General features: G+C 42.7%; 1 long non-coding RNA gene across 2 annotated transcripts in view; it reads left to right on the top strand.

The window, feature by feature from the left end:
* Positions 1 to 20,916, top strand: part of LOC132249811 (uncharacterized) — a 47,917-nt gene extending 27,001 nt beyond the window's left edge. Inside the window, exon 3 of one of the 2 annotated variants that reach the window (XR_009461310.1) lies at positions 20,560 to 20,916. This is a non-coding gene — a long non-coding RNA (uncharacterized LOC132249811). The other variant, XR_009461311.1, reaches the window with a different exon arrangement.
* Positions 20,917 to 22,215: the final 1,299 nt, after the last annotated feature.

Below are 22,215 nucleotides of genomic sequence, written 5' to 3'. Positions count from 1 at the left end.
GACATCCACCTCGACTCCTGCATCTAAGAAGTTTGTGACCTGGTCATGTCAGACAGGTTCTACCTGCTATGAATCCATGCTGATCTTGGAACATTATTTTTTCTGATCTTGAGATCTTGAGATATTCTCACACAGGGGGTTTAACTGATAGAATCCTTGGGTAATTATGTCTTGACCTGTCCTCCAGACTGATGTTATGCATTAACATTTCCAGAATGCAAGTGTTTAATCAAATACAGGCATAAAATGTTGTTCTGAATCTTCTTAATATAATGCATGGCCCAGAATTCATGCTGTAAAGGAGGAAGTAAAGCACTATCTTACTCTAGTATGAGGGCTGTTCATACCAAGAGAAGCAGAACAGGAGGAAGAATAAGCACTGCAGACTATGGATGCACACAAGCATTATATTTCAACCAGTGGAATTACAGTTGTACTGGTAGAAACCCTAAATGTTCAAGTGGTTCAATAGTTTCTACTGGACAAAAAAGTGACAGATCTTTTAGAAACTTCTATCAGTTCTAACAAGGTAGAAGTCATCTCTGGTAGTTTCTACTGCAAAAATGAATGCTTGTATACTTACCTCTCCAATAGAAACCTCTATGCTGCCCTCCAACATCACAGCATGCATTCTTTTGCCACCCTCCTCCCCCACCCCTTCCAGAGAGACAGGGGCTTGGCTGTTCTCCACTGATCCAGCTGAGTACAAAGCTAACACTTCCCTTTGTTAGCTTCAGTGTTGAGAAGCCTAGGCCCATAGGCAATTCCCTCCCTGCCCCCAACCAGCCCCTGGGCTTTAAATGTTGGCTTCACTGTGCAGCTAGGTAGTAGGGGTGATATTTAAAGCCCAAGGGCCAAAACACCAACTCACCAGACCACAGACCCCAGTATAAGGAGTTGGCAGGGGCTTTGCTTCAGTGCTCAGTCTGCTTGGGAGCCCAGCAGGATAAGCTGTGCTGTAAGCATCCTCCCTGCTTCACACACAAGAGTCCTCAGTGTATCAAGGTGGAAGGGGGCTTTGCCCAGTTGCCTCTTGTCCCTTCCTGGGACTGTTTAGGGATGGGAGGGGACCCAGGGGTAATTCTTCCCACTTCTTCCACAGAAGAGGGAGTGCCTGGTCTGGGGAACAGATTTGCTCTCTATTTCCTCTGCTCCCAAGGAGGCTGTGGACAGCAGTTTTTAATCCCTCCTACAGCACTTCAGAGCCCTGCACAGGCTTCAGGCACTACCTTTAAGGTGTGGATCTAGACGGAGATTCTGCCCCACAGGATACACATAGAGCCATGCACCAGCAGCCTCTTTAGTGGGGCTGCAGGTGATGGCTTTGATGTGCCCTACAAGGGTCATAATGGGGGGCTACAGGTGTGAACCTTAAACTGCTGGGGGGATGCATCTCCCTCCTGCCATGTGGCATATCCAGAGCTCTGCAGCCACTACCCCACCAGGTTGAGAGCTGTAGTATTGGCAGCCCCAACAGTATTGTCGGCAAAGCCCCACCAGAGTCCTACCTCTGGTCACACAGGTGCTTCCCATGGTGAGAGCCTGTGTCCCAGTGACAGCCAAGGTGCTGGCACCCACAATAGCACTGTGGGCAAAGTTGTGCCACCAGCCTCATACCCCACTCATATGGACCAGCTAAACTTCCATCAGTTGATTTGAACGCTTACACACACCCTATAACAACAGCGCTTCCCAGTGGTGGGGTGAATGTTATGGAACGAGGCAGGGAATTGACAAGAGGTGGCTTAACTGCTTGTTTACATACACCTAACCCTTTGACCCTCTCAGGGTCACAATTTTTCTAAGAGACTATCCAAAGTGCAACAGTGTGCTGTCCCCTGCTCTGAACAGATAGTAACATCACAGTCTAACCCTTAGTGCTGCAGTACATAATAAAGAATATTTACAAATTATAAATTCACAAGAACAAAAGATGTTCTTTTGCCAAATGCACTGCAGTTTCATCAGGTATTGCAGGGTGTGTGTATTTGAAATGTTTGTCTTATGTCCCATAAACAAATGTAAAAACAACCCTGGTCTGTCAATGAGCAATGAATGAAGTATCAAGCTATGGTATGTCTTTGAAATGGAGGAACTAAGCAAGTGCAAAGACCCAGATTCTTGGAGAATTATCTTTTCAAATGCTGCATTTTACACACTCTCTCTCCATGTGCAAGCCTAGTTTTGCTCTGGATATGCACATACCAACAATTTATTGTAGAATAAAAGAGGAAGAGACTTTATTGTTGACTTTATTGTCAGCGTCTCTGCAATAACTTCTCGTGAACTCTCTCATCCCATGTAAAATGGAAGATAACCCACAGTAGCTTACATCTCTTTCATCAAAAGCAAAATGATCATGGCTTAGCTTCTGCTTACCATAAGATAAGAGCTGGCACACAGATAGTTATGGCAGAACAATTTCATGTGTACTAGCAACATGACCCCTTTTAAATCACTAAAACCTGTCCATTTGTCTGTATCCATAGACTGTCTGTATATCAAGAAGAGTGAAAAGTTTATACTGCCAACTTCCCCTTGTAAAGGACTACAAGAGAATGGGAGAAGATTCCTTCTGCCCTTTTTGCATACCATGAAATAAATGTCCTAGCTCTACTTTTTGAGCACCTTGGTTTGGAACTTTGCATGAAAACTAGACAACATTTTTAAACTTAAGTGTCTAAGGTATGATACACAAAACCCCAAATCAGTGATTCTTAACAAGGAAGCTGTACGGCCCTTCTAAGGGTCCAGCATTAGCATGGTTAGGTATGCAAACACCGGCACACATTTTACAAGATAAACCCAGAGATTTCAATAGGAACCACAGGCTGCCCATACATGTGCTTGGGTGTGGGAGTATTTTAATTAGAGTGGTTCTCAGAGAGCCGCTTTAATTAAAATACCTCACCGTCACGTGTATTAAGCCCCCACAGGTTTTAAAAATGGCCACAGGATGCTTTAACTAAACCTCATTTGATGGGGCTTAGATAAAGCACCCCAGCAGCCATTTTTAAACCCACAGGGATATACATATGATGATGAGGCCACCCTGGACCATTCTAATTAGAACACAGAGAAGACTCAATTAATCAAGTCTGCCCTGACGTGTTCTAATTAGAACATGATCCAGCACGTGTATAGGCACCCACAATGACAAAAAACACTCTAAAAAACTTAGAACAATTGTGGCCTAAGTTCTTTGCACAGGAGAATTACTGTATTCTTTTTTCCAATAAAAAAATGAGTGGAAACTAAGAGTTGGCATTTTCTGAGGGGTACCTTGAGTTTAGAAAGGCTGAGAACTACTGTCTGAAACACTAGGTTAATGTATGTGATTGCAATATCCCTGTTTACAGTAGGGCTCGATGAGCACACCTGGGCTACTCATACAAAGATCATTGCCAACCCATTTTTATTCATGCACAGTAGAATACATTTATTTTCAGATACACAAGGAAACAAAAAAAGAAAACTTTTCAAGCCCCGGTGACTCATATTCTTTCCTGATATGTCTATTGAAGGAAAAGGATTTACATCACAAATTGTTTTGGCCCATGAAGCTTATTATGTTTATATATACTATTTTAACACCATATAAGCAAGACCCCTTTTCAATGAATGCCTCATCCTTGGCATTTCATAGCCAGTTGCAAAGACATGCCACATTGCATTATAACAATACAGTGTACCAATATGACTTGGCATGATTCATCATCCTAAGGAAATGTTAAGCTGATACAATTTGAAAAAAAACACCCACTCTGGATTGCTTGAGTATCTTGGCACTGTATACAGAAAAGGAGTTAGAAACTAATATGAATTTGCTTAGTACTTTATGATGTTCCCTGGGAACACACTAAAATAATTTAAAGACATTTTGAAGACATAAGCAAAATATTCACAGAAGTTTTGTTTCAGAAATCATGTCATAGGGCCCTAGCAGATGTTATATTTGAAGTAGAAACAATGTGTTAATGGATCTGTAAATTGTAAGGTGCCATGCCTTCAAGCAATGTATTATTTGTTAACGAGCCTCAAGTACAGTCATCCACACACAAAGATATTACTTATAGAATATAAGAAGAATATATTTTCAGCTTGTTATTATGACACTTTAATTTGAAAGTGCAGCATATTAAATGTAGGGTGATAGTGTTTGGTGAGGTCCTCCAGCATTGCAAGGTAGACTGCTCTCTTTCTGCCCCTGCCCCCTCTTCCTGCAAGTAGACTCTCTGGGCATGTCCAGAGAAGTGCATGTGTGTGGCTTGTGGCAAACCCATTTGTGGTGCCACAAACCACACATGGTACATGTGCACTCTGTCACTGTGTTGCAAATTTGCAGCACTGCAGTTTTTTTTAACACTGGGAAATCCTGGTGTCAAAAATAACCTGCAGCAAAAAAAGTGGCGCTGTGCACATGGTAGGAGCGTGCACCACCAGACCAGGAACCTGGCCAGCCAGAGCCATACTCTGGCTGCCAGTCAGAATCCCTGCTGCCAGATTCCCACTGCTGCTACCCTGGGAGGCCCCCAGGTAAGACTGCTGGGGCTAGCACAGGTGCTGGCCCCAGCTTCACCTACCCCACCTGTCATTTTTCTTCGTGCTAACCCTATAGGCTCTGGCATTTTTCTCAATGCTAATCCTACATGCAGGGGTATGCATGGGGGGCAAAAAGCAGTGGCATGAATTTGTTCCAGTGTTTTTCTTCCCAACTGCAACCACATGCCCTCATGGGGACATTGCCTTTGTGACTCTTCTGATCTCTACTACCTTAGGGTGCCTCAGTAGATGATATCATGACTCACTGTCCTGCCTCCCTTTCACCAAACATTACTATCTCTAAGGAGCCATCAGTATCTATTCCCTGTGAGAAGCATAGTGGAAAAGACACACAATATAACATACTTCATTTACATACAATAATAATCTGAGAGGGTATTTGGAGGGTATTTGGAAAGCTGTCATTCGGGCAAGATGGGGAGAAAAGAAAAGCACATATACAAAAATACCTTCCAAGGTATTTCAAGAGAGTTTAATCATTGCTGCTTCTGCCTCCCCCTCATCTCCCTCTCCCACCCCCATTGCCATTCTTATCCATCTCCCCTGCTCTGTGCAAGGACTAGGGGAGCAGCTCCCAGGGGGCAGCTCACTTCTCATCAGCAGCACCACAGTTGAAGGTATGAGAGGGGGCTGACAGCCCCTGCCACCAGCTTTCCAGCTCCTCTGCCAGAGCAAGTTCCTAGGGCACCTTCCCCCGCCCCCCCCCCCCCCCCCCGGATAACTTAACCTGTGAACATGAAGAGGGTCACATGCCATGACAGTTTCCATCAACTAATATTACTTGTGGCTTGATGGAAGTAATGTCTGCCAGGGACCTTAAAGCACAAGACACTTCAAATTGCTACTTGCTAGAAAGCCTTTTCTGGATATCATTAATATCCATTGCACTATTATAAATTATCTGTATTATTATTGTGTCTAGGCATCATAGTTATAGACAAGGACACCCATTTAGGTGTTGTACAAATTGAACAGCTTCAGTTCCTTGAAGTTTGGGCTAGCTGGTTGCAAAGTCCTGCCCCATAATTTCAAGAAGGTTTATAGTTACAGAGAATATCATATTGAAAAGGGAAGCAAATGGCATTGTGGAGAAAGCAGAATGAAAACCTTTTTAGTGATAATGAATATCTACAAAACCATCCAAATTGAATATGGAATGCTTTTGTCTCTCATGTTCTGTACTTGGGACACATATTTTGGTTTTTACAGACTGAAATATTTGGCCTAAGTAAAGTCTGAGCTTTACTTTAGTGAAACTTAATAACCTATGATACAGAAAAAATAAGACAAGATTATTTGGTCCCTTCATTCCTTAATGTCTATAAAATGATGAAATTATAAGTTAAGGTAATCACACCAAAAATATACAAGCTGATTAGCGTTCACCCAGTGTTAAATTAATGGTTTTATATAACATGCAAAAAATGAGCCCCCAGGGCAATGCTTCCCTGTCACATTTGCATAAGGACAGATGCCACTGTGTACAGTTTGAAAGAGTGGAACAGGAAGTCCCATGTGGGTTTGGGTTGAAGAGCAGTCAACAAACTCAGAGGATTACATGAATATACAATGTCTGAAGAAAAAGATACTAAAGATGTTTTTTAATGATTTGATGAGGTATTTAATGGGCTTGGATTCATTTGTATGGATCCCTGTGTGCCCCCAAAAATTCAAGATGCACTTAAAGTCTCATTAGGACTTAGAGATAGTGTATAAGCTGAACATGTCCAGATGGTAAAATTAAATGTTATTGAACATATGTTTAATTTTGTTTGATAAAGAGGGAATATATAACAGTAGCCGGTGGAGTCAGTGGATATTTTGCTGCTATCATCTGCCAGGGCTAATGACCTTTGTTTCCCTTAACAACCTCTGACATGGAGGAAAATAAAACCTGTGCAAAAGGCTTTTTCTACATATTTCATTCAGCTCTAGTTCCTCAAGATTGTCATGGGGCTTAGTCCAGTGAAAATGTTGGTATGAGAATATTTAGTAACAAGAGTTGCCTATGAGTTCAGAGAGATTGCTCATTAGGCTTGTGCGAAGTGGCTAGTATTCACTTCGGATTCAGATTTGGACGATATCGGGGACAGTGATTTGATTTGGTGATTCGAATCACTGTCCCAAATCAATTCGGCCGAATTTGATTTGGAGATTCAGTCACTGCTGAATCCATGCCCTGCTCCCCATGGCTGCCCTGCCTGGCCCCACCTCCCTGCTCTTTAAAAAAAAAAAAAAAAAAGCCCTGCACTCATTGGCTGCTGCCAGGCTGGGGGGCGGGGGCAAGGTGAACCCCACTGCCCCACACTGCATGGGGGCTCTGTCATGAGCCTCCTGACCCTTGCCAGCTCTCTCAGCACTGCCCCGCCCCCCATGGCTGCCCTGCCCTCCCCAGTGTTGGGGGTGCTCAGGGGGCCTGGGGGAGCAGGCAGGGGATGGGGCCTAGAAGGGATCCCCCATGGTACCCTCTCCCCTTTTCCAACCTGCCCTCTCTCCCGCCCTCTACTTACCAGCACGGAGTCTGGTCCAGCTCCCTGCAGCAGCGAGCAAGCCCGAATCTCTGAAGCTCTCTGCATCTTTTCCAAATTGATTTGGAGAGCTTTGAATCGATTTGGACCTTTTTATTGGTCTCCTGATTCGATTCAGATTCAGAGATTCAGCCGCCAAATTTGGCCGACTCTCCTTCGAATCAAATCAACACCCGAAGCTTTGCACAGCCATACTGTTCGTATGTGTACATTTACTTACCAGCATAAGTGGCTGTGGGACTGAGTCCCTTGTAAAGTTCCTACAACTTATTTTCCCATATGGGCACCTTATATGCCAAAAATGAAAAGATAACCCCTGGCATTGTGGGCTTCCTGCATTATCTTGGCATAAAGGAACATTTTTCTTCTGTTCGTACAATGTCTAACATGAGGAAGTCCTGGTTGCTAACTGGGAATCCTAGCTGTTATAGTAATATAAAGCAATAATAAAGAAATAAATGTAAGATGCTATAATAATAAGAATGACAAATTTTCAATTATTTGTAAAAAATATATTTGCCAACCGAGGTTATTTGCTGCATGCAGAGCTTTCTCTTGCTTTCACAGAACAGTCGTTCACATATTTTCAGTGAAGCGCGTCCCTTTTAAAGAATTTCCAGGAAAGTCTGTAGCTAGGAATAATTATTTGCAGGAATGCTCAGATGGAGCCATTTTACAGGGCATCCATAGGGAAGGAAGTGCTGCCAAGTGGTCAGAACAGGTGTAAAAGTAGGGTTTGTGTCCAAATGAACCAGTTACCAAAAAGTCTGAATTCTTTAGTATTGGGATAAGGATCCTCAATTACCTTCTCCAATGGAGTGAAAATCTTATCTGGATGATAGAGAAAATTCTCTCAGTCACCTGGACATCTTCTGCCAAGCCTTACTCCAGAAGTTGTCTGTGAGAAGGATGTGGAGGGCCCTTTAGATTAAGAAATATATTATTATATTAAAAATGTAGATTTTCCTATTTGGTGCCTTAGCAAGAGACTGCAAAATGGATGTTAGCCATTGGATGTTACTTCAGAGATTTTTTGCTTGAAGTTGGGACCCAATCTGAAATTCTCTAATGTATACCCTACACAGTACACCGTGTTTGTGTTTATCCCAGGCCAGACTGATTCATGGAGACAGATTCAGGAATAAGCTTTTATGTGTCTAATATGCCTGCAAGTAAATAAAATAAGACAGATTACAGTCTCTGCCTACAGTAGCCTTCTCTCCCTTTCCTTGTGGTTTTGGCTTAGTGGAGCTTGGCACAGGCATAACATGCCTTCCACAGAAGGCAAAAGGTAGCTTCAGAGAGGAACAAGGAAACGATTCCAGGAAATATCTCATATTATAGCCCCCAAGCACTTTCTCCCAGGCTGTTGCTAATCAAGCACAATGAACTTCAGGCAACCAAGGGACAGAACTATGCTAATGCAACATTATGGCTCAGATTTGTGCCCTGTGATTTGTGCTGCGCACTATTATGTGGGAAACCTGGGTTATTTCCTATTATAGTTCTCTCATTTCCCAGTCTTCACAAGTACAGCAAAACTGTAGCTTACAGCACCACTTACCATGGTATTGTTAGATATTTCAAACTGAGCAAGGCAGAGGATGGTCAGTAGTTTGAGATATTTTTGTGGGTAAAAAAAGGGAGCTTGTTGCACGCTTGTATCTTTTGTACTCCAGACTGTTACTGCTCCTTTTTGCCCTACAACAAAGCAGTTCAACCAGGATATCATGTTTTCCAAAAGAGATAAAAAGATTTTCCCTTTTTGACTGTCATGATCCTTTCTTCTTTAAATTATGGGGACAAAGGTTGGCTTCTGTCTCTATCACCTCCCTTTCTCCTTCCATGCTCATCTCCCTCCCTTCACAGAAAGGCAGTGTCCAGGTTTTCAAGGCCAGGAAGAAGACAGGGCACTTGATTCAGGTGATAAAATATTGTGCTTCTCCTTCTTCAAATCTGTAACCAGAGGTAGATGTGTAGGGGGGCAATGGTCAGTGGATGGAAATAAGAGGATTTTAGAGGGAGCAAGAAAGGGATGAAAATAAGACAAGAGAATGAAGGTAATATTGCATGTAGGAAAAAAGTAAGGAAGGTGAAAAAAAAGAAAACATCTCTTCACAACTACATAGTTCTCTATCTTCTGCTATCTCACATTATGATTTATTGTCCTGTTTGTATGATCATTGGGACTGTCTACACATACAGGCATGTGCGCTTGCGAAAGCACAAGTAGCAGCAGCACAAATATGTGCTGGAGCTTGAACATGCATTTTGGTGTGGGGCAAATTGTGTCAATGGGGGCAAAATGACCCTTCCCAGTTCCTCCCAGATCTTCAGCTGGAGGAGAGGTAGAGTCTGGGGCCAGCACCTGTCCTGGCCCCAGCAGTATAAAAAGCTGCCCTGGTGAGCAGCTCAGGGCTACTTGCCCTCAGGAGCTTCTGAGGCCTGGCCAAGTGCTATCTGGAGACATTAGCCCCTGAAGCAGCCCTAACCTAGACTGGCCCCTGCAACCTCTACCCACTGCAGCAGTCTGGAAGTGGGGGCTGCTGCCTGGCTGTGATCTGCTGCCACCTGTGACAGCATCTGCCCTCTTGGACCTGCAGCCCCATAGCTGCACGCCTGTCAGATCCGAATGGGCACCACCTGGCCACCTGGGCTGTAGCATGGGCACTGCAGCAGAGCCACCTGCACCTCTGGACCAGCTGCCAATGGGCTGTGGCTGCACATTTGGCCTTCATGTGGTACTGCTGTCATGTCTTCTTATGCCCCCACTCTGCCATCTAGGCAGCTATCACCTGGAAAATGTGCTCATTGTGGTGGCCTGCTTTGAACTATCAAAGCATGTCCTCCTAGCCCCAAATGGCCAAGAGGTCAGCCACCTCATCTACCCTCCAGCTGGGTCCCCAGTGCTGGCCCTGGGCAGGCTCCTCTGCCTGGGTCCTGCTACTTGCCTCACCAGCAGGGATCCTGCTGTTCCCTGTTTAAAAATTGCAAATTCTCTGATAAAAACACAAATTCTCTCATTAAAATACCCCAAATCCTCATTCTTCCATGATTAAAATGAAACACCATTATATATAGAGACAGAGAGATCAGTTAGGCAATGTTTTATTGATATATTTACAATTTTAAAGTAATTTGGAAGACTGCCAGTGCCTCTATCACCATAATAAAATATATTTGAAATATCTATACACTTTGGCGTTTGCTTTTGGGTTTTTTTGTCACAGAAAAATCAGAGCTTCCTTTACCCCTTTCTCTCACCAGATGTGGGGACAGCTGCAGCTAAACCCGCAGCTGCTTTGTGGTGCTGAGCAGCACTAGGATGCCAGTGCCCTGCCCCTGCCTATGCTCTTGCCCCTCACTCCCAAACCACATCCCTGCTAGTGCCCCTTACTCCTGACCCACAGCCTCTACTTGCCCCCACTGGCTCCTGCTTCTACCCAGAGTGCTCCCCACCCCCTGACCCCCATCTATCCCGCTCTCACACACACCCCTGCTGCCATCCCTAGCCCATCACACCCATAGACCGCACTGCCACCTCAATCCCCCCCCACCCATCACCCACGCCTGCTGCCACCTCCACCCAGCCCATCACAGCCCACAAGTGGTTCTTGGGACCAGGATCCCCCCAGGCTGGGGCTGCATGTCTCAACACCGGTGTGAGCATGGGGCAGAGCTGCAGTATGGCAGTTGCCCCTGTAGCTGTGGCTCCTGTCAGCAGGCCTTGTCTCATCTGGCAGTTGGGCATGCAGGGTGTGAGATTTGGGGGGGGGAAGTGGGGGGGTTTGTGGGTGGGTTTATAAGGTTTGTGGGGGGTGGGGGCTGAGGCGAGAGCTGACCTGACCCGATGGTGGGCAGGCCACATGGAGGCAGGAGTTGGCTTGGCCTGATGGCACACAGCTCCTGCCTGTAGTGCTTGGAACCCTGGGTGGTGGTCGGAGGTGGTCTGGTGCTCCCTGAATGCCATGTATAGCCCCTGGGACTCAGGCAGGGCTGCGCATCACTGAGGGGCTCTGTTAGCAGTGGGCCATGAGCTCCTCGAAGGCCTGCTGCTGGCTGTGGGTGGTGGGGACTGTGCACTGTGGTGGGGGGATAGACAGACAGAGGACCTACCCCTCCCACACAGTTCCCTCCACCCCTGCAGTCCCCCCACCCCCCATGTCCCCGCTTACCAGGGACCAAGCCATTGCTGCCAGCCATGCCCCACTTCCATTTCCTCCAGCACACTACAGCAGCATGTCGGAGCAGCAGGGGCAGCAGGCATAGAGATGCTCTGGCTGAGTGCTAGAGTGTGTCCTCGGAGGACCCAGTCTCTGGTTGCTTCAGAGTATACTCCGCAAGTGTGCTGTGCACTACTTTATTCTGGCATGGTTTCTTTTGATACCAGGATTCCCCAGTATCAAACTTAGAGTCCGTGCTGTAAATATGCAGCAGGGGAACATTTTAAAGTTCATGGTGTGTCTCTTGCAGTGTCTCAAACTGCTTTGTGATGCTGCAACAGACACATGCTCGCTCATATGGACATGGCCACTGAGTCAGAGGCTTGTCCTTCCACTAAGCCTTTTACTGTGCTGGTCGATAAAAAGCACAAAGGAGTTGTGGGAAGGAAAGAGAGACATTGAAGGGAAATGCAGAGACATTGTATAGCAATGGAGGAGGGAAGGAGAGAAAATAGAGAATGGGGAAAAAGGAGAAGAAAGGAGAAGGACAGAGAAGCAGAAGAAAGAAAATACTACTAAAAATATGGGGCAACAATTGAGGAAAAGACAAGATACAGAAAAAAATGAAGTAGATTGAAGCCCATGTTAAAATATTAAATTCTTTAACAGTTGATTGCAAACATGTTACATTTAGTATATGTAATCTAGATGTATAGCTATACGTGCCTATTCCTCCTTCATTTACCTTTGATTCTTTTTCAGGACACCGTAGTGTGGACATATCAGAAGAAGTATCCAGGCTATATTTGTTGTCTAGTCCAACTCCGAAAAAATATCCTGTTTAGAACCTATGCAGCAAAGCCAGAAAACTTGAGGGCTTGGGCAGAGAGAAAAGTTCATTTTAAGTTATAATTGCATACACACATTAAAAATGACTGTGTCGTTAGTTGATCAGAACGTATTGTTTAGGCAATGACGCAAGACATGCTGAATAAAAATAAACTAAGTGAGTTGAGGGAAAAAATATGAAGAGAGATCTTCAAGTTCTGGGAAAAAAAATAACAGGTCCCTGAGCTCAGGAGTTTCAAGAAGTATTGTCCTGTGAAACATCTTCTTACAGTTCTGCTCCAACCCTGTCTGCCCTGCAAAGGACAGGTTCTGCAAGATACTTACCACTTAGTCAGTGACTTCACTGGCTGAAAGAAAAAGAGCTCCCTACATCCTTTGTTGGTGCCCTTACCCCATTATGCCTTTAGCTTTCCTTTGGTAATACAAGAGTATTCTTTGTAGTTACACCGACTGATGTGTGACTACATTTTTTTGTTAATGTTTCTACTGAATGGCACCCAGAGGTGTTTGCATAATGTGATGTATGAGTGAGCTAGAAGGCCTTTCACAGATCTGGAAATGGAGCTGACACCAGATTCTAAAAATATAATGCTTCTTCAGCATCGTAAGAAATCCATCTGCAGGAAATCCAGGTATAAGAAAAAATGCTATCCTTCTAAACCTAATAAACATCTGTTACTGTTTCAGAGAGATCACACTGAGCAATATTAGTCAGTACAATAAGATGCTTGACATTTATGCGTCAAAACATACAATATCCAAAAATAACTGCTTTCCACTGTGACATATATCCTGCTTGCTTTAAGAGTTTGCTTTAGCCAATATTCATCTTTAGTGTGGTTATTATGAGCAATGACAAAAAGTAATATCTCCTTATTGTATGAAGAAAGAAGTTTCCTTAGTTTATTGCAACCACCTTCAAGTGTTACAGTATTGATTATTTAAATATCTGCTGCTGCTCTGTTCAGAGTATTCTCATGCTGACTGACAGATCCCATTACTTTATCTGCAGAGGAATTCAGATTTGTTAAAGTTATGAAAAACAGCGCTGTATACGAATCATCAATCTTGCTCTGTTGTTAGTGGTGAGATGTAATGGAGACAGCTGGCATTTCCTTGACATGTTGTACGATGTCCCCAAAATCTCTCATCTTTCCAGACTTGACAGAAAGAAAATTAATCGCACAGACAGTGATTTGTCATTTTGAGGATTATCCAGGCAGCCCAGTAACACCTAAAGTACTAAATGTGCTCCTTGCCATAGTAATTTGTGCACAGATTCCGCAGTGACATAAGGACCAAAGTGGCATTTGGTGGGTTACATAGCGAGGTTAATTGGTCCATTTAAGTGGTGGGCAGTTATGGCAGGGATAGTCAATTCATGGCTAATACTTCTCATTTGCCTGTAGATGGCAGTAGAGCACTTTGACAATTGACCAGGTATGGAAAGCTGTAGGTAACAATCAGATTGAGACTTTATATAAAAAAAAAAGTTTTGTAAAAAAGTATAAGATAAAAAAGATTAAACAGCAAATTAAGATTTTAAAGTTTTTCTAACAGTGGTCTTGTACTTTTTAGAGGGAAAAGGGTTTGGTAGGGTAGCACAACTTACATAAATTTGAAAGATCTGATGTGATAGCAGGAGTGATACTGCAAAAAGGAGTTGTAAATCACAGCTTCAAAACCTCCTTCTATTTCTTGTCTTGAAGACTGACTTCATTTACTGTTTCATTTACTTTATGGGTGCTTAAGGCTTAACAGTAACCTTAATGTATTGGACACTTGGTTTTAAATTAATATCACTGAGTTTACAACTAATCAGCCTAGGAGTGTTCAAAGACATCCATAAATGCAGAACAGGTAGTGCAGTTTGGCAATAATGCAAATATGAAATATAAAAGTGAGTTTGTGAACTATCTGCACTTCCAAACAGTTATACTTCCAATACAAGCTACTAAAATTGTTCAAGCAGAGCCCACCTATGCTGCTCCCATCAGTTGTACAGCACTAGAAAGCCTTGGACTCCCATGATCACAAAGGCTACTCCAGTTTTGCCCTTTTCCCTGAGATGCAGGTAGAAGTAGGGTTGCAGCTTTGTACTCTATCCTGCCATGCCAGCCCTATGCAGGCAGCAGCACAAAGGATGGCTGTATTTCACCTTCATTTAAGGAAGCATTCTGTTTACATGAGATAGTGTACCTCCAAGAGATTTTGCTGGAGCCATGTGCCTCTATCATCTCATGCTGCAGGCTGTGCCCATAAGCCACAGTTGAGCCAACTGTGAGTTAGAGAATATAAAAATAAGTATTGTCACTTGAAGTTTGCTACTGTAAAGCCTATAAATACCCCACATTTCTAGTTATTATATCTATCTGTCACATACTGTTAAAGAACAAAACAGCAAAAGCTACTTGTTTGCCCATACCCAATCAGATAAAAACAGTGCGAAAATCATATTTGGAATATGCTTTTACCTTGTATGCTCTTGTTCTGGGACAAAGAAAGACACCTATGTCAACATTTCCACAATTGTTGTCAAGTCCTAAGAACAAATATTGCTGCTATTTTAGCTTTTCAGTGCATAGTTATATGCTAGGTACTGATCTTGCCCTCTTAGATGCTGAGAATTTTAGGTCCTGATATAGCTCCACTGAAGGCAAAGGAAGGTGCTCATTTATTTGAATGGGATTTGGATAAGACCCTTAGTAAAGGTCTATGGGACAGTAATCATATTGGGCACTTACGCCCCATCAATTTTGCATGGAGCTAGTTATGCACTACTTTGAAATAGGCAAAGCAAGCACTTGGAAGCTTTAGAGGCTGAAAATAATTCTCAGAATAGAATAAGGGCTTGTCCTTTGAAATCAGTGATGTGGAAACATCTTCATTGCTTCCTCCACCACTAAGTCTGCCCTCACAGCAGCTCAGACTCCACAGGAACCACACTTCCAGTGTGTCCCCGATTGGTGCCTCAAGCCTTAATCATACTGTGTATTATGCACGTGCTGGAGCTTAAAGGAGAAATTGTGGGAGTATGCCTTTGGGTTGGCACTGTCATATGCTGACATACTGCAAACGTAGATTGAACTCACAAAACAGTTTTGGCTGGAAAAAAGTCCTTTTGGCATCCTGTTTTTATCCAATTGTCGGGCCTTCTTCATCTTAGGTGGAAGCTCTTTATTCCACCTAGGAAAGTAACTTAACCAACAGGGTAAGTATGTGGCAGGATGCCTGGGTTCAGCTACTTCATACAAGGGCAGTGGTGACTTCTGGTTGCCACTGCCTCTATGACCATGTGGCTGAAAAAGCCGCTTTTTCCCCCTCCCCACCTTTGTCAGCCATCTTATGTGGTTGCCCTTGTCTCCCCACCCTAGTTACACTACTGAGCCTAACCAGTGGCTTCTAAATTTTGTAAAAGTAGCAGAGGAGGAAAGACTTAAGATCTCTTTCCCTTTTTATAAAACACATTCATTTAGCTAGGCAGCGTGGCTCTCTACCCTGGACATAAGACATTATCTGGGATATGACACTGCACCTGGGTTGCAGTAACTGCTTTACTTCATGCTTAATGGTTTATGTAAGTGTTCTAGAATCAACAGGAGAAATTGTGACCAAGCCTCCCCAAATTAACTCCTGCCGTGCTGGTTTTCTTTTAGGAAGAAAAAAAGTTTTGACCGTAAATTCCTTCCAGCAAAGGAAAACATTGACCTTGGTTCTTCCATCCCGCTCAGTCTATGATCTAACCACTGGACTATTGGTTATTACAAACCTTGATAGTTTAGGCTTGTATTGGATTAGCTTTTATTATGTTTATGGTAATTTGTTGGTTTAGGTCTTAAAACCAAAACAATAATTATTCTCATAGTCCAAATTTTGGAGGCCCTGTACTTGCACAAGTTTAGGAGGCTTTGTACTTATTACTGTATTTTAAGAAGGAGATAACTGTTTTCCAGAATAAAAATCTATGTGCTATATACAGCTGTAGGATGTGACATTACCACTGTCATAGAACCAGGCTGCAAGAGATGTAAATTACAATCGTTTAGTGACTCCTGTGGCACTTTCCTGATTCACACCAGGTGAGGATCTCTCCCTAATATGCATCATACTAATCAATGTGAAACAAGTCAGTGAATATTAATTTGCAGCCATTACTTTTAGCCATAAGCGTGCATCAGCCTTCACCTTAGCAGAAGGAGTTCAAAAGTGTACTGTGAATGTGGGACTGCCCTCCTCTGGGTTAAAATCCACTATGTTGCGTCACAGGATGCTCTGCACAAAACATAACATGAGTGCAGAACACATACAGAAAGAGATCAGGACTAGACTATGTCAGTTATTTCAGAATACAAGATTTAAATATAAAAAACAAGATCCTCTCTTAATTATATTCCCTACATAAATTCAAGTCCTAAACATTTTAAAGTACTGAGTGTGCTTACCCATTGATTGTGGGCTTAGCTCACTGACAGTATTTTTTCAATTAGAGCCTTGTTACACGGCAATTTTGGGTGACTCCTGGACCTCTTAAACCCCAGATTGTCCACACATCAATATTTTACAGTGGTGTTAAACACCCATTATGCAGCTGAAAGTTACACCACTCTAGGGCAGTATTATCTCTGATCCACACTACCCAGCTCCTGTTCCATTAAGGTGTGACTTCCCACCGATATGCTGCCCCAGTTGAAGACCTCCAGTATCCCAGGATCTTTCACATCCCTGCCCATACAGCAGGGATAGAAACCTGTCCTGTCTCACTAGGCTTCTAATGGCAATTCACAGGAATAGCTCCTAGTCCTGCCTTGCTCTTAAGTGCAAATCACAGCTGTAAAGGTCGGGGAGAGTCAGAGGTTTCTAGACTAGGAGTTGGTGACGTATCAGAGGGCATGGCCGGGAGACAAATTTCTGCACTGACAGCAGGGCTCAGGGCACGGGGTTGCAGCCTGGCTGGAGTCAGGGCCCAGCTGTGGTGGGGGTGGCAGCAACAGCACGATTTCTGTGCCAACAGCAGGGCACGGTGCTGTAGCCCAGCTGGACCCACACCTGGCAGCAATGGGGAAGAGGTGGCAGGAGTGCAGAGTTGTGCCCCCCCCCACTGCAGCGGTGGTGCACAGTTCTGCCCCTGCAGTGTCAGCACTTATGCCTATGAGATTAGGGGTGTGAATTCTCCAAACACCAAGCTAATACCAACCAACTTTTGTGTGACTTACAGTGTAAGGTGTAACAAGACCCTTACTCTCTTTATTATGGTACATTCTGTAAAGCTGATCCTTTCTTGTATTGATAACATGATTACTAGGTAAAGCTAAATTTCCCAATACTGTAGTTTATATTGAAGGATGTTAAAAATCTCTCTTAAAACATTTTTGAATAAGCTTTAAAATCATATTATAGATACTGATGAATAAAGTCTATACATCTATCGTTATATTAGGCATGGGAATGAGATTTTGTGGTATTGTACTGTAAATTGTTAAAAAGAGTATTGTGAAATAATTTAGTAAGATAATTTAATAGACTTTTTAGAAGAAGCTGATTCAAACTCATTAAAGCGAGAATCTCTCATGTAAATGCTATGCCCTAGAGCAAATGATGCAGCTATCCCATTGTTTCTTGGTATTATAACTCATATGGCATCTTTTTTCCGACCTTCCTAGAGCCCTAGGTAAGATATTTTACAGTCTTTTGAAATATTTTATACCATCAATTAACAATGAATGATGCTTCAGATTTGTCTACATGCAAATCCCAAGAAGCACGCCCACTCACTCACTCCTACACTATGTGAGCCAAGTCCTGGAAATGAAACAATGTTGTTACTTCAGAGTGGAACTTATCACATGCACAGAGCTAATTACACACTGTCTGGCTGGGGTGTGCTTATTAACACCTGCTCAGGACTACTGTAAAGTGGATTGGCAGAGCTCCTGATCTGAGCATGCAGGCAGTGTAGACATGCCTTTAATGTCAGAAGCCCAAACATCTATCCGCAGACATATGTCTCATGATAGTGAAGGACAGAATTTATCCAAGATAGACTAAAAATCCACTACTGATTTTGAGTCACAGAACACCCTTATAAGTAAGATAGTATTTTTCCCAATGGAGTATGGGTATATTACAGTGAGCTTACCCAAGATCACACAGGAAATCTCTCTATTTAATTATATGCATATTTTGAGAGAGACTCTTCTATCCAACAATTCTGGTGATTTCGATTGCTTTATTTCCTTTACCTTTTTTTCTTTCTGAAAGGTATGACAAGTGGTTTATGCTCGTGACACTCCTATCATCAGGGAGGGTTCCCTCACAAGGAAAGCCTATAGGATTACACCTACTCACAGGGTAGTTGTAAGAAGTAGTGCTAAAGGCAATTTGAGCATTTTGTACAGAGTTAAAAAGTCAAACAGACACATGTTTAAATCCCAGATCTGGTTCTATTGCTGATATACAGTGTGGCTCTTGGCTAACTATCTTGACTCTTAGTTACCCCCATATATGAGTTCTGATAATGAAAATTTACCTCTCTGTGGTAGAAGGCAGTTCTGAGGCTTAACTAATCCTGAGCAATATAAATGCTAAGTATTGTATAATCTGCATTTTAAAATTTGTCTAAACATATGCACATATTAAAGAGTTCTGGTGCCTACACCACACTCATTTTTCAAAGGTTAGCTCCTGATGCTTATTGTTTTTAAATACCAAATGCTCACTTTAAAGACTAATTGTACATCACAGCAAAACATGAAAGAAAACAAATACGGCAGTTTGTTCTTTCTTTTGGAGCAAAAATGCAAAAGATTCATCCAAAACTAGTAAAATTCTGTATTATTTTTAATACTCATAAAATGTGTACATGTGAATGCACACATGCACGCGCGCACACACACACACACGCACACACACACACACACACACACACGTAAATTTATGCCTGAGGTAGGAATCGGAATTAAAATAAATTTAGATCTGAGACTTTAGTATGCCAATCTTTTGCCTAGAGCCAATTTTTATGACTGGTATATTATTACTGAAAAAAGGAGTTTATGAAGACAACTTTGATAGACTTTTCAGTCCAGTAGTACTAATAGAATCTTCTATAACAATGAATAATGGATATAGCATTTCACTATCTTGTGAACTTTCTTTCCTGGTTAATAAATACAGCTTCCTATTTTGCATACAATTACTCTGATTAATTAAGCTTTTGTGTCCCCTTAAAACTCACTGGCAGCAGCAGTCCCTCAGGGTTGAGGATGATCACTCCCTTGGGTCAAATAAAGGCTTGTAGATGACTCTGTCGATAGCTAAGAAGGCCAATCCTAGAGCCGAAGACTCTGGCAGATGTCACAGGTGGTGGTTAAAGGGAGGGTCAAACCACAGATGTTTTGATCTTGTTTCTTTTCCTTTTGTTTCTGTTGTTTTTCTGCCTTCTGGGTGACATGGGTTTCCTCAAAGTAAGATGTACCTTCTCTCACAAGACATCATTATGTAGTCCTGTCCCAGGCTAGCTTTTTCCACTTTGTGATGTCAATGCCACATTTAATGTTTCACCTTGAAGCATTTTCTCTGGGCCTCATGTGTCCTTTGTCCTTAGCTGAGTTGGGAGCATTGCAATTGTTTTTGTAAATGTGCACACAATGCCCTTTCCACCTCAACTCATGTTGAATAATCAATGCTTCCATGCTGGTGGTGTTAGCATTGGTAAGGACACGGGGATTGTGTGACAACCCTCCTATTTTATGCCAACATTCTTCTGGAGGTAGCACCAGTGAAGGTATTCTAGGCTTTTCAGGTGGGCCACATAGGTCACCCAAGCTTCACAGCCATATAGAAGAGTTGTGATTATTACAGCAACTGGCCCTGATGGCATACCAGCTAAGGTCCTTGAAGTTGGTGGGGAAACTATGCTCAACAAGCTCCACAAGCTGTTTCTTAAAATCTGGAACACTGAGGAAATTTCTCCTTATCTAAGGAATGCCAATATTGTCATCATGTTTAAAAGGGAGATAAGTCCAACTGTGGTAACTATTGAGGTATTGCTCTCCTCTCCATTGCTAGGAAGATCTTTGCTTGAATTCTGATGAACCGACTGCACCAAAGAAATACTTCCTAAGTCTCAATTGGGTTTTAGACCATCAAGAGGCACCAGCAACATAGTTTTTGTGGCCTGGCAGATCCAGGAAAAATGCTGAGAATAACACCAGGAACTGTATATGTCCTTTATCAATTTGACCAAAGCCTTCAACTGTTAACTCTCCATGAGGCTCTGTGGAAGATCTTATTGGAGTTTGACTGTCCAGAGAAATTTATCACCATACTAAAACTCCTTCATGACCAGATGACTGACTCCATCCTATGGAGTGGCTCCATTATGGAGCCCTTTGTCACTCAAACTGGCATCTATTTGGGCTGTGTGATCACACCAGTTTTGTTTTCCATTTTTCTTGCAGTCATCAAGATGCACATCCATGACTGTCTGCCACGTGGCATTGACATTGAGTACAGGATGGATGGGAACTTTTCCAATCTTTTCTGCTTCCATGCCAAAACCAAAATTACTTCAGCCTCAATCATGGAACTTCAGTACACTGATGATTTTGCTGTCATTGCACATATGGAGGAGGACCTACAAACAGCCCCTAACTGCTTCTGTCAAGCATACCTGTGCCTGGGACGACCCTTAACATTAGAAAAATAAAGGTGATTCACCAGCCTGCTCCCAGGCAATCAACTTCCCTGGCAAAGTTCCTCATTGATGGACAGGAGCGGCAGCACGTTGAACACTTTGCATATCATGGCAGTCATCTCTCAAAGAAGGCCAACATCAACAAGAAGAGCCAGTATAGGATCCAATGTGCTGGCACTGGCTTCAGAAGACAGTAGCATCATGTGTTCAACAATCAAAACATCAGGACTATAACAAAGCTCCTATTATATAAGGCCCCTTAAATCTATTATCATTTTAAAGGTGAAAAATATTCTATTTTGGGGTAATTAAGCACATTTTAATATGGAAGACTATGAGTTTTGTTTCAAGTTTGTATTTCACTGATAACTTTATTAAAATTTTTCTAATCATATAAATCCTGCCAGTATTCTCTTCTCATGGGAAAGCCTATGAAAAAGGAAACACTGTTGCAGTACCTCAGTCATCTCATAGCTTTTTCCCCTACATCCCACCTAGGAACAAAAGGATTTGCAGCATTATAGAGGGATGCAGAAAAGAAGACATTAGGAATGTGAATTACCAGGGTACAGCTATTCTACTACCCCATTCATCTCTATCTCCATGGCAAATGGCTCAAATTAAGACTGCAATTGCACATGGTCCTAATGACTCATGTGTTCAGCTCCACTGACATTTTTGGAACCTGATCCAAAGAGTATGCTGGCTATAACATGATTGGAGGGGAATTAGATACCATGGAAGACTACCTAAAATGTATTTCCAGGTTTCCAATCAGAAATCCACTAGTACTGAAGATGTGTTTCCCTAACTGGCCTTTGCACTCAGAACCAACTTAGATATAAGCTTGTACTTAAGTGTTTTCTTGATTCTTTGGCTATATTACTGGTACTATAGTAAAAATAACCAAAAGGGAGGGAATAAAAATGAAGTGTTAGTTTCATATTAGTAATATTACTAGAGGCTATATAGACACTGGGAAACTTGAATGAGAGGATGATGGAAATGAAGGGTACCTATACAGGAGCAGCGAGGCTGCTCTGACCACTGCCATTACAGCGCGTTGAAGCAGATTGATTAATTGAGTCTGCTGGAGCGTGGAAATTACTGTGCTCTAGAAGACTCCAGCATCTCATGTATCAGTGTTCCCATGCTGAAAAATGGTGGTGGGAGTGCTTTAACTAAAGATTGTTCAATGAGCTTTAGTTAAAGTGCCCCTGCCACCATTCTTCAGAGCAGAGATGTTGATACTTATGAAGCTCCAGGTGCTTTAATTAGAGCGGCTCTTGGAGCTGCTCTAATTAAAGTATTCCCCCCACCCATTACTCCTGGAGTACATGTATAAATGCCTAAAATTTCCAACGTCCTTTTTCCTCATTGATTTTTTAGTCTTAAATCAACACAACACCAGGTTTTCCTC

Source organism: Alligator mississippiensis, chromosome 4, assembly GCF_030867095.1.
Source record: "Alligator mississippiensis isolate rAllMis1 chromosome 4, rAllMis1, whole genome shotgun sequence".
Taxonomy (NCBI): domain Eukaryota; kingdom Metazoa; phylum Chordata; order Crocodylia; family Alligatoridae; genus Alligator; species Alligator mississippiensis.
The sequence above is the reverse complement of the archived record's forward strand: the minus strand, read 5'-3'. Positions and strand labels throughout refer to the sequence as shown.